Source organism: Gorilla gorilla, chromosome 15 (assembly GCF_029281585.2).
Source record: "Gorilla gorilla gorilla isolate KB3781 chromosome 15, NHGRI_mGorGor1-v2.1_pri, whole genome shotgun sequence".
Taxonomy (NCBI): domain Eukaryota; kingdom Metazoa; phylum Chordata; class Mammalia; order Primates; family Hominidae; genus Gorilla; species Gorilla gorilla.
The window spans coordinates 36081067-36093000 of record NC_073239.2 but is presented as its reverse complement, the minus strand read 5'-3'; the positions used below and the strand labels follow the sequence as shown (position 1 = coordinate 36093000).

The window sequence follows — 11934 nt, the reverse complement described above, 5'->3', positions numbered from 1 at the left end:
TTACTAAATGGCTCAGGGAATAGGGAGGCCTAAAGACAGGAAGATGGGGAAGCCGCCAGTCAGTGGAGCAGTCAGAACACACACATTTATCAATCAAGTTTGCCGTCTTCAGTTTGTGGCACCCCAAAATAATTACAATAGTAACATCAAAGATCACTGACCACAAATCACTGTCAGATATAGTCACGGAAAAAGTTTGAAACATTCTAACGATTACCAAAATGTGACACACGGAAGCACTAAATGCTGTTGAAAAAATGGCGCTGACAGATTTGCTCGATGCAGGGTTGCCGTAAGCCTTCAACTTGTAAAAAAACACAGTATCTGAGAAGTGCTATAAAGGGAAACACAACAAAACGAGGTTTGCCTGCACAACCAATGCCCAACTGTGTGTACCGCGTGAAGGAAAATGTTTCAAAGGTATCACAACTTTTTAGCCTGGAAATCTGAACAATATTTTGCTTTTTCACAGTAAGCATGTGGAACTTATATAACTAAAAAGTAAAGTTGTATTTGAATGCATGTGGGCTACAAGTGAAAAGGAACATGAAATAACAGTTTTATAAAGCGGAAAGATTCATGGGTCTAACTCTGTGTCATATTTAGATTTTCTAATAAATGGGTATAGGAACAGAAGGAGAGACAGAGTTAGGTAAAAGGTGTAGACTGTCGGCTTTGCTGCTTCGAGAACTTGGTGCTGATTAGAGGTGTGATTGCGTTCATGGTAGTAGGGATGAGTGTCACGAACTGCTGTGTGTTCTGCTGGTGAGCTTCACTGCAATACTGCACTAACCAGTGAGAGTAAGCCTGCAGCGCAGCCAGGGACTGAACACGTACATCAGTGAGGTCAGGTTTCAATACTGATGGCACATCAGTTTCAATGTTGCACAATTTTTTTTTTTTTTTTTGAGACGGAGTCTTGCTCTCTTGCCCAGGCTGGAGAGCAGTGGCACGTTCTCAGCTCACTGCAACCTCTCCCTCCCTGGTTGAAGTAATTCTCCTGCCTCAGCCTCCCGAATAGCTGGGACTACAGGCACGTGCCACCGCGCCTGGCTAATTTTTTGTATTTTTAGTAGAGACAGGGTTTCACCATGTTAGCCAGGATGGTCTCAGTCTCCTGACCTTGTGATCCACCCACCTCGGCCTCCCAAAGTGCTGGGATTACAGGCGTGAGCCACCACACCCGGCTCAGTGTTGTACAACTTTATCTGAGATCCGTACAGAGTGACTTTGACCAACCTCTCCACGACTGTGAGGGCATCATTGAACCATGCAGCAAACACATCCCTAATAAAGTACCCAGCCAGGTGGCCCATGGCCTGCAGCAGGGAGCTCAAGTCTCTCAGGGAGCAGTGCAGCCACCGGCAGTCATTCTCCGCCATGATGTTCAACCTATGTCCTGACCCTGAAGTAACTATAAATTGCTGTAATCCCAAATAAACTTCTAAATTGCCCTGAAGAACTGGGAACAGTGTGGACAAGGCGTGCGTGGGCAGGAGCTCCATCACTTTGGCCACCACCTCCAAGCTCTGCCATAAGTACCGCTGTCACTCCATCTGCTGATCGTCATCCAGAGTCTCGTCATCCAACTCCTCCGGCTGGCCTGGTTGTATCTGAACTGGATTTGATTCAACACCTCTGTGGGGAGGAGCACCAGGGCATCTTCGTACCTGTTGAGAACTGCTTCCTTGTCTCCAAGATGACTTTTAATTTTATTTGTCAGATAGTCCAAAAAGAGTGTCTAGTTATCCAAACAAGATAATTAACCTTCATGAGTAGGCTGATGAAATGTGTGCTTGAACAAAAGTGTCAAAAACTCCGCCACAGGGAACTGGGAGTAAGACTCGATTCTTCTTAGGTGAACACTCACAAAGAGCCAAAGAAAGTCAGTAAACTTCTCAATAAAGCTCTCATCGAGCTCTTCTAGCCTGCTCTTCACTGTGTGGGCATTGTTATCCTTGGTGATTTTCTGCAGGAGGTAGAAAGTCTGCTGGAACATAAGCAGTAAATACTCCTCGAATTCTATCGGCACACAGCTCTTGGAAATGAGTTCATTGATGCAGGACATGGCCAGGACCCCCAGCTGGCTCCGCTCCTGAACCGAGACACAGTTCTGGCTGCTGCCGTTAACTGACGCCATCTTTCTGGCACGGATGTCACAGCCAAATCATGCAAAGTGGAAGGTGGTGGTAAGGAGGGATGGGGTGATGCCGGCAGACAGAGGAATCCAACTGAACAGATGGGCCAGGCACTCCAAGGCCAGGGAACAGATATACTCACTCACCATATCAAGGATGGGAATTGGCTGATTCAACAGTTTGGCTGAACTAGGACTCTGCAACAGGTTACTCAGTAAGTCACCACTTTCTCCTGAGGTCGGGGAGGGTGGTGGAGTGGCAGCAGTAACACTGTGTTTGTCCCAGACAGTCTCCAAGATACCCGTCAGTAGTCCAAGCACTGTCTGCACCTGGTCCAGTAGCAGCTTCTGCAACTCCTCCTTCCAAGCCACACTGAGGTCCTCATGGGGACAAGCCAGCTCCTCTGAAATTGTCTTCAACATGATCGGCCCAAGGGGGGTTGTCACAGGGGATTGGTTCAACTGCAAAATGTTAGTAAAAAAGTCATGGTAGAACATGGGCCAATCCTGACGTCCAATATCAACAATAACTTTGCAGAGCTTGCTCTGGATAAAGTAAGGAAAGGTTTTATGGTGAGCCAAAAGGAGTTTGGGCAGTCAGCTGTGGATTTCCATCTCATCCTGAGATGGGACCCCAAGCCACATTTTATTGATCAGATTCTCAAAAACTGTTAAACTGTACATCATTACATAGCCATTCCTAGTGCTGGAGAGAAAGTACAGGAAGAATATCCAGGCTCCTATTTGCTGGGCAAAGTTATTAAGAAGCTCCTCTATCTCACGTTTTCTTTCATTGGTCGTACCATCGTGAAAAAGTTCTGTCATCAGCCTTTCCAATGCTCTGAGAGAGGCTTCTTCAGATGCCATGCTGGCCGGGGAGGGGGCGGCTCAGATGAGCTGGTTCTTGGGCTTTGGACACGTCCCACTCGCCCAGTTCAGGTCATGGTTCCGGCAGACTAGGGAAGTCCCCTACCCATGCAAAGATAACCCCTTCCCCCCCGGGCTCTGAGGGGATCCTCTAAAAAGGGCAGGGCTGCCTGGGTCGCCTCATCGGGGGCCCCTGAGACAAGTCATCTAGACCCACCGGCCCCTCCACAAGGAAACTGAAAAAGTAGGAAATGGGGCTCGATTGCTGGCGAGGAGGGCAGCAGCTCGGGACCCCCGCCCGGCCCGATCCCTGCGCGGGGGAGGCTGCGGGCGCAGGCGGGGGCTCCCCGGCCTCCGCGGGCAGAGGTGGCGGCGGGCTCGGCCCGGAGGCTGAAGGGGCGGAGGCTGACGGGGCCTTGGCTGCGCTGCCGGGGCAGCCGGCTCAGGGGAGAGGCCCAGGGGCCCGCGCTGTCCTCGCCGCCTCAGCACACACGGCTGCTGCCGCCGCCGCCCCCTAGAGCATCCCTGAGCGCGCCCGCCCTGGAGCCGCTCGCTCGTACCCCACGGCCGCCCCCGACCACAGCATTTTTAAATCTGCTACTGTAAACCACTGGTGGCTGTATGGGATCCTACTGATAATAGTATTAGGATTGGGAACAACAGAGTGTGTAGTTTGGAGTATCTGATTAATAGCTCTAAGGTCTTGCCCTAACCGGTATGAGCCATCTGCCTTTTTACAGGCAGTACTGGAGTGTTATAGGAAGACATGCAGGGTTCAGAAGCCCATCACAGAGAAGACCTTCAATCAGAGGTTTTAAATTTACCCTGGCTTTTGAAGGAATAGGATATTGCTTTCTCTTTACTACTTCCCCAGGGGTTTTTAATTTAACGTGAACCAGAGGAATCTGTAACTCTCAATTCCCGTCTTTTGACCATACCTCGGGATGAATGTGTTCTTTGTCTGTGGTGGTGAGCAAGTTTAGGGAGGGGAGGAATTTTCCATGATTGATCTGGAGACCTAAGCCTAATTTTAGCGTTAAATCTCTTTCTAATAGATTTGTCCCTGTTTCCAGAATTAACATAAATTTGATACTAGCTGATTGTTTTTTATATTTCACTTCTGTCTCCTCTAAGATTTTTTTTTCTCTCTACCTTTGAGTCTCCTGGCTTTACTCTTTCATACCCTTTATATTGCCTGGAGAGTGGGTTCTTTATAGGTTCTGGCCCCCTGGGTACTTTGTTGTATGGTGGACAGCAGAATTTTCGCCTTCTGCTTTTGTTTTTCTTCATCCCTTCTTACATATACTTTCTGGGTTTCTCTCAGAAGCTCTTCTATAGGTCTATCTTTCCAGTTCTCTGTCTTTTGTAATTTCTTGTTAATATCTGGCCAACTCTTAGTGACGAAATGAAGTTCTAAACATTCCCTGCCCAAGAGCGTCTTCTGATTCTAGGCCAGTGTATTTTCTCATTTGCTCTTTAAGCCTTTCTAAAAATTCTATTGGTCCTCATCTTTTCTCTGTTTTATATTAAAGGCCTTGGTAAGATTTTGGGCACAGGGCACTGATTCTCGAATTCCTTTTATTACCATCTCCCTAAGGTCTTTCATATTTCCTCAATGGGCTGTATTGTTATTATCCCATTAAGGATCCTGGGCTGGGAATTTTGTTCAGTCGCTGGGACATTCTGACCAGGAGGGTGTTCATGTTCCCAAATGGTCATGGCGGCCCTGTGTATCATGCTTATTTTTTCTCCTGAGAATAAGATGCCTAAGATAGACATTAACTCAGCCCAAGTATATAACTGTGGTCCTAAAACTGATCAGTTTGATCTGCCACTCCATAAGGGTCATCTAAGAGTGGTTTAAGCTCCTTTTTTAGGTTTAGGGAAGAGTCTGGGATGGCAGCTAGTTGGGGGACAAGAAGGTACTTTAGTCCAAATAAAACAGCACTATTTTATCATTTTCTTGTGTTGGGTCCTTCCATTACCCTTCCAATATTCTAACATTAGGCTTAGGGGACTACCACAGGGATATTGTCATGATCATGGTCTTTCCTATCTTTTGTCTTACTTGCTACATTTGCCATCCTGGAGAAAGTGTTTTTTCCTGAGTCTGCAGGGCTCAATCTCTCTTACTAGAGATTTCTTGCACCCTAGCGAGTCTGTGGGGCTTAATCTCTCCTACTAGAGCAGGTCGGTATAAACCCCACATGGGCAAGCCACCTTTAAGCTGTATGAGGTCAAGGCAGAACCAGATCTGGACTCTGCACTCGCTCTGCACTCAGCTGTGTATCTCGGCCACACACTTTCAACCTCCAGGATGTCCCCACCGCCAAGGAAATACTTCACCGCCCCTGCAGCATTTCTTACCTTGGTGTGTCCCAACCAAGAAATACTTCACCACCCCCATGGCTTTTTTTATCTTGGTCACCACCACCAAGGAAATACTTCACCACCCCCGCAGCTTTTCTTATCTTGGTCTGTGCACAGAGTTACCTGGTTGCCATGGTATTTATTTGTAGGCCTTTTCTTCCCACTTTGCTGAGGGTCCGAGTTTATTCTTCACGCTGGGTGGGTCTGGATTCCTTACCCCTGAGGCCGCCGCAGTGAGGCAGCGGGATGCCTCTCCTCACGAGAGGTGATCAGAGACTTTTCCCCAGAGGAGAATGGGATCCCGGGCGGGCCCCCAAATTTGTTGGAAGTAAATGCTCGGTGCTGCAGGGTGAAAATAGCACTCAGGCAAAAGTTTTCACAGCAAGCCAATTTACTTCTATAGAAGGGGGCATCTCGCAGATGGAGCAATGGTGAGAGCACACCGGACAAGGGAGGGGAAGAGGAAGGGGAAGGGGAAGGGGAACGGGAAGGGGAAGGGGAAGGGGGTCTTATTCCTAACCCCACACCTAGTCCCTACTGCTGTGTCTTTCCCCTATTGGCTAGGGTTGGACCTCACAGTCTAAGCTAATTCCGATTGGCTATTTTAAAGAGAGCGAGGGTACCAGCCGGAGTGGCGGGGTGATGAGTTTCAGAAGAAGGACAGTTACAGAACAGGTGACTAAGGATGCCTAAGGACAGAACAGGTGATAGAGGCTAGGAGGGGGTTGTTTACTGAAACTAGAGGCAAGGAGGTGTAAAGAACGAGGAAGTTAAACTTTAAGATGGAGAACAAATAACAGGGAAGCTGAACATACTGACATATTAGTTCTTTGAAGAGGAACACAGAGCTCATTGTACTTAACAATTTTTCTCCCTCTTGAATTTTAAAGGAAGTTAACAGGCTAAACTTTGAAAAGGAATTTACTGTATCCTACAAAACTCAGGTTCATCTGCTCACCACTTGAAAGCAAAACTCAAGAGACAAGGGTTGGTGGAAGGAAAAGCAGGTTTATTCAAGAGATGGCAACCTGAGGAGGTGGTGGACTAGTGCCTCAAAGACTATGTCAAATGTTTAGGGTAGCCAAAGGGATTTTAAAGGAAAAGGAGGCATGGAAACTATGAGCAGGAGTGGTGCAGGATGCAGGGCTGTGTGTCTCATTCTGATGACTATCTTCAGTAATGAACTACCTGGAGGTCTGGCTGGCATCACCACGACTGCAACCAGGTTATGGATTAACTACTCAGTGATTTTTCTGAGAAGGAGGACTCTACAATCTCAATTTCATACTTGGTTTATTTCAAGATTGCCCCCTGGATCTCTTAAGCAAGTATATGTTTAAATATTGAACAAAGCAAACGGTAAGGCTATTCATCTTTGAAGCAGGCTATTTTGGCTTAAGTAGGAGTGTCTTGTTTTTCATAATGAGCCCCTTTGATCATGCCTGAGATTATGCTAATGAGGTAACTTAGGCGGGGCCCCTACATGACCTCAGGATGGGGCTGGCAACAGAAAGACCAGGGATTAGAAGGTTGACACTTTCAGCCAACCCACTGACATTTAGAAAGGGGGCAGGGACTGGAGATCAAGCTCCATAAAAACTCTCGGACATACAATCTGAGGAGCTTCCAGATTGCTGAATACAAAGAGGTGTTGGGATGGTGGCGTGCCCGGAAGCCATAGAAGCTCCACACCTTTCCCCTCCTATACCCAGCCCTATGCACCTCTTCCATCTGGCTGTTTGTGAGTTGTGCTCATGATAATAAACTGATAAATGTAAATAAAGTAATTTGCTGAGTTCTATGAGCCATTGTAGCAAATTATCAAATCTAAGGAAGGAGTGGCTGGAACCTCCAATTTATAGCCAGTTGGTCAGAAGTAATGGAGGCCCAGACTTGCCAGTGGCATCTAAAGTAGGAGGCATCTTACAGGACTGAGCTCTTAACTTGTGAGATCTAATACTAGCTCCAAGTGGATAAAGTCAGAATTGGGTTAAATTTTAGGGCACCAAGCTGATGTTTAGAGAGTTGGAGAATTGCTTGGTGTGGAAAAACCGATGCATCTGGTGTCAGAGGCGTTGTGTGAGAATAGAGGAACAGAATGTGTTTTCCTAGAGTAATTAAAAGAAGTAATCCATGCTGGACACATTATTTCACTTGTGGTGGAATTTATTTTCTATTCTTGTCTCTATGCCCTCTGCCCATATTCTATTGACACATTTATCCCCCAATTGTGTCCCAGACACTATCACTTTTCCTTTTCAAAGTCACTCCTTTCACTCTTACTTTTAATTGTAACATAGCCAAGACTTGTACATAGTGTCCTGATTGAATCTGAAAAGGACATTTGAGCATTTTCACTGGGTTCTTCACGTTCTAGTATAAGGTGGCTAACTGATCAGATACATATGTGTTTAATACACCTGACCCAATCAGGTGAGCTTTGTTGTTCCCTATTGTTCTATCATGATCATTCTTGGTATTCTGTCAATATCTAACTTACAGAGAAGGTCTGTGGTCATGTCCTTTCCTTAAGTTCCTTGAAACCGTTTGGCCTCCTGAGAGCAAGGGTGAGAAACAGAGCAAGGGAGAGACATTGAGAATGAGAAGGAAAGAAAGAGAGAGAGAGAGAAAGACAGAGAGACAATATTAGAGCAGGCCTTGGGAGTTAGAGAATTATGAGGGTATAAGTGCATTTCTGCCTGAATGCAGCTTCACTGGTACATTAGAAATTCACCCAAAGCCTAACAAAAACAAACTAGTGTGTTGTCTTTTTTTCTTTGAAATATTTATATTCCATTTCTGGTTAAAATAGTTAAGACAGAGTTGAGTTATAATATCATTAATAGTAAAAGAAAACATTTAACACTGCTATCAAGATAATCACAATGGGGTTACTTAGGATAACGCTGAGCTGCAAAAACAGCTCAGTAGTTTAAAAGCAAAATATTTTATTTTCCTCTCACTTGAGAATTCCTCTCTAAGCAGTGCAAGTTATTTAGGAATTGGACTTCTTTCATTGTGTTACTCTGCCATCCCCTAGGAGAAGGGTGTTCACCTTTTCGGTGTCATGCACCCCTTCAGCATTCTGATGAAGCCAAACAGTTATTGAGAACAATAACAACTGAGAAAAAGAGAACAATAATACTTGTTCTCTGAAAAATATCATTAAATGCAAAAAATAAAATACATGGGATTTCAAAGGAAATCAAATATCAAATATTTAAAGTGTATGAGATAGTATAGTATTGTATGTGTTTATTAATGCATTAAGTACTAAGACCTAAATTTAGGTCTAATTACTACTATAATTTTGAGGCAGTGATCAATGTGAAATAATATTTTGAGATATTGGCAACAAATATAAATGGATATAAAAAGTCTATGATTTCTATTTTTTCTACATTCATTGGTAAAATAATTGCTAAATTTCAATATGGGTGAATGAAAAGATGTAATTTTCTGCCCTGCACCACGGCATGGATCCTATGAATTCTACCCATAGAGGCTTTCAAATCTCATGGATTACAGGTTAAAACACCCATAGACGTGTTCATCCTCTGCATAAAGAAACCTAAGTCACTATTATGGTTTTGTGAAACAGTAGTACACCTAATTTTAAGAATCAAATAGTGGTTAACAAAATAAAATACCGAGGAATTAATAGAAAGCAGTTCAAATCAAAAGCAATGTTTAAAGAACAAATATGATTAACAAGTAATTTGAAATTTATACTCAAAGAGGAATATCTCCTTAATAACTCAAATCGGCTGGGCGCGGTGGCTCACGCCTGTAATCCCAGCACTTTGGGAGGCCAAGGTGGGTGGATCACGAGGTCAGGAGATCGAGACCATCCTGGCTAACACAGTGAAACCCCGTCTCTACTAAAAATACAAAAAATTAGCCGGGCATGGTGGCGGGCACCTGTTGTCCCAGCTACTCCGGAGGCTGAGGCAGGAGAATGGTGTGAACCCGGGAGGCAGAGCTTGCAGTGAGCCGAGATCGCGCCACTGCACTCCAGCCTGGGCGACACAGCGAGACTCGTCTCAAAAATAAAAAATAAAAAATAAAAACCAAATAAAAAATAACTCAAATCAGAAGTCACTACCCAAGGAACTCCTGTTGTAGAAACTGGTAGACAGCTCTAGGAAGTAGACCCATTAAGCAGTTTCCAGAAATACTGGCTAACCTACCTTTCTGGGCTGCATTGGCAGTGGCTAATTTCTGCAAATATAATAGAATACTGTTCCCCTTAGCATAGTTTAGCTTACTTCCTAATTGGTTTTATATCCAAAAGGCTTTAGGACTTTGGGTTTAGCTCATAGGAGAGTTCATGGACGTATCCCCTGGAGTCCACAATAAATTTTTTTCCACATTGAAAGTAGAATATCTGGCCGGGTGCAGTGGCTCACTCCTGTAATCCCAACACTTTGGGAGTCTGAGGTGGGTGGATTGCTTGAGCTCAGGAGTTCGAGACAATACTGGGCAAAACCTCGTCTCTACAAAAAATTAAAAAATTAGCTGGGTATGACCGGTGCATGCTTGTGGTCCCAGCTACTTGGGAGGCTGAGGTGGGAGAATTGCTTGAGCCCAGGAGGTAGAGATTGCAGTGAGCTGAGATCATGCCACTGTACTGCACTCCAGCCTGGATGAGAGAGGGAGACCCTGGACCTTGTCTCAAAAAAAAAATTAAAAAATTAAAAAAAAAGGAAAGTGGGAAAGTGGAATATCACTTATTTGAGAAACACTAGATTAACTAGTTGACATGGCTGAGGTAGTATAACCATATAATGTTATCAGCAGTAGAGATCAGCATAATGCTATATTGCTTAAAACTACTTTCACATAGATCTCTTTCTTAGCTTGCTTCTTCACACATTGGCTCAGGTGGCTTCTGTCTCCTACCTCTCTCTACATTCATTGAGTCATTACTTGAATTTAAGTCTTCAATAAATAGTGCACACTTGTTGAAAAGAGCTCTGGATGTATGCACACATGACAAACAACTGATTTTCCCACAGAATTGCCTCTCAAGTCATCCAAATTCAGATGCCCAGGATTGTTCCCTTTTTGCTCTCCCGTGTGCCCCAAAGACTAGAGAATAGAAAGATGCACAGAACCTGCTCTAATACTATCCTCCTTCCATCCAGTCTATCAGCACATGATTCCCTCTTATTCAAGGATTGCTTGAGAGCTGCACTTTGAAGATAAGTTCTGGTTGTAAACATTCTGATGTTCCAACAAAGACGTGGTCCAGTGAGAAAATCAACCAAGATGGCTTGGCTAGGAGCAGCCCTTGGAGGTGTTAATAGAAAACATATGCAAGTATCTTACTTTATTCATAAATTGCACCTTTGGCTAGTTTTAATGAACCACTATTGGTCACATTTGCCAATTCTAGGGTAGTTGTTACAAAACATATGTTGAAAAATCTGGGCTGTGACGTGGAAAGGTGACCCCTTGGACGCTCACATGGGCAGGTGGTCTTGTCTGGTTTGAGCTCAGTTCAGGACTGAATCTTGAGTTCCTGAGAAACAACTTAGCCAGCACCCTGTGACCCACACTTCACAGTCAGACGTTATATATAGGAACATTGTGGAAACTATGGCTAGGCTACGTGACATTTTAATAGTAAGCACTACAGCATCAGCAAACAGCTAAGGGTCATAGTTATAAGCTGACTAGAAAAACTTCAGATACTGGCTACCTAATCATTCATAGCTATCAGGCTATTGGTTTCATTAGATATTCTTTCACTCTCAATGAAGGCCCTACAGTTCACAATGTTAAATGTGGTTTTCCTCAGTGAAGTTCCCATGTAATGTAGCCTAGTCATCCAGAGACTTCCCAGAAGCTTGTCAGAAATTAAATGCAGGAGCCAGGTCTCTTGTTGTCTCCTGTTAGTGCCAGATAACCCCTTTCCGGGGTCACCTAGGGTCTTTCAGTTCTTTTGTGCCCTGAAGTCAGTCTTTGATGTTTGTGGCCTTTGCTCAAAGCCGCTGTCTGAGTGAACCAAGTGTTCCAGATGACACTATACAAGAACAGGCTCACATAATAAGGCTGTTTCCCATCACCACCTCTGCTACCAATCAACTCAAGCGCTGAATCTCCCCCTGCCATTCCTTTCTCCACTGCTGCCGATTTCCTGGGCTCTGAGAAAAGGAGGAGGATGCAGACTCTGCTCTTCAGATCTACACATTGAACCCCACTATAACCAGTGACCTGAACTCAGAGTCTGAGTAGGGTAAGAACTGCTCTGCAGAGGACCCTCAGGGGATGACTAGGAGCACTGGCAGGAGGCTGATTGAACTTTTATTTTTATTTATTTGTTAGTATTAATTTTTTTCTTTTTTTAGGCAGAGTTTTGCTCTTGTTGCCCAGGCTGGAGTGCGGTGGCACAATCTTGGCTCACTGCAACCGCTGCCTCCCAGGTTCAAGCAATTCTCCTGCCTCACCCTCCCTAGTAGCTGGGATTACAGGCGCATGCCACCACGCCCAGGTAATTTTGTATTTTTAGTAGAGATGGGGTTTCACCATGTTGGTCAGGCTGGTCTCGAACTCTG

General features: G+C 44.8%; 1 pseudogene; it reads right to left on the bottom strand.

Moving 5' to 3' along the window:
* Positions 1-648: 648 nt before the first annotated feature.
* Positions 649-3130, bottom strand: LOC101130588 (exportin-6-like; annotated as a pseudogene).
* Between the last annotated feature and the right edge of the window lie 8804 nt (positions 3131-11934).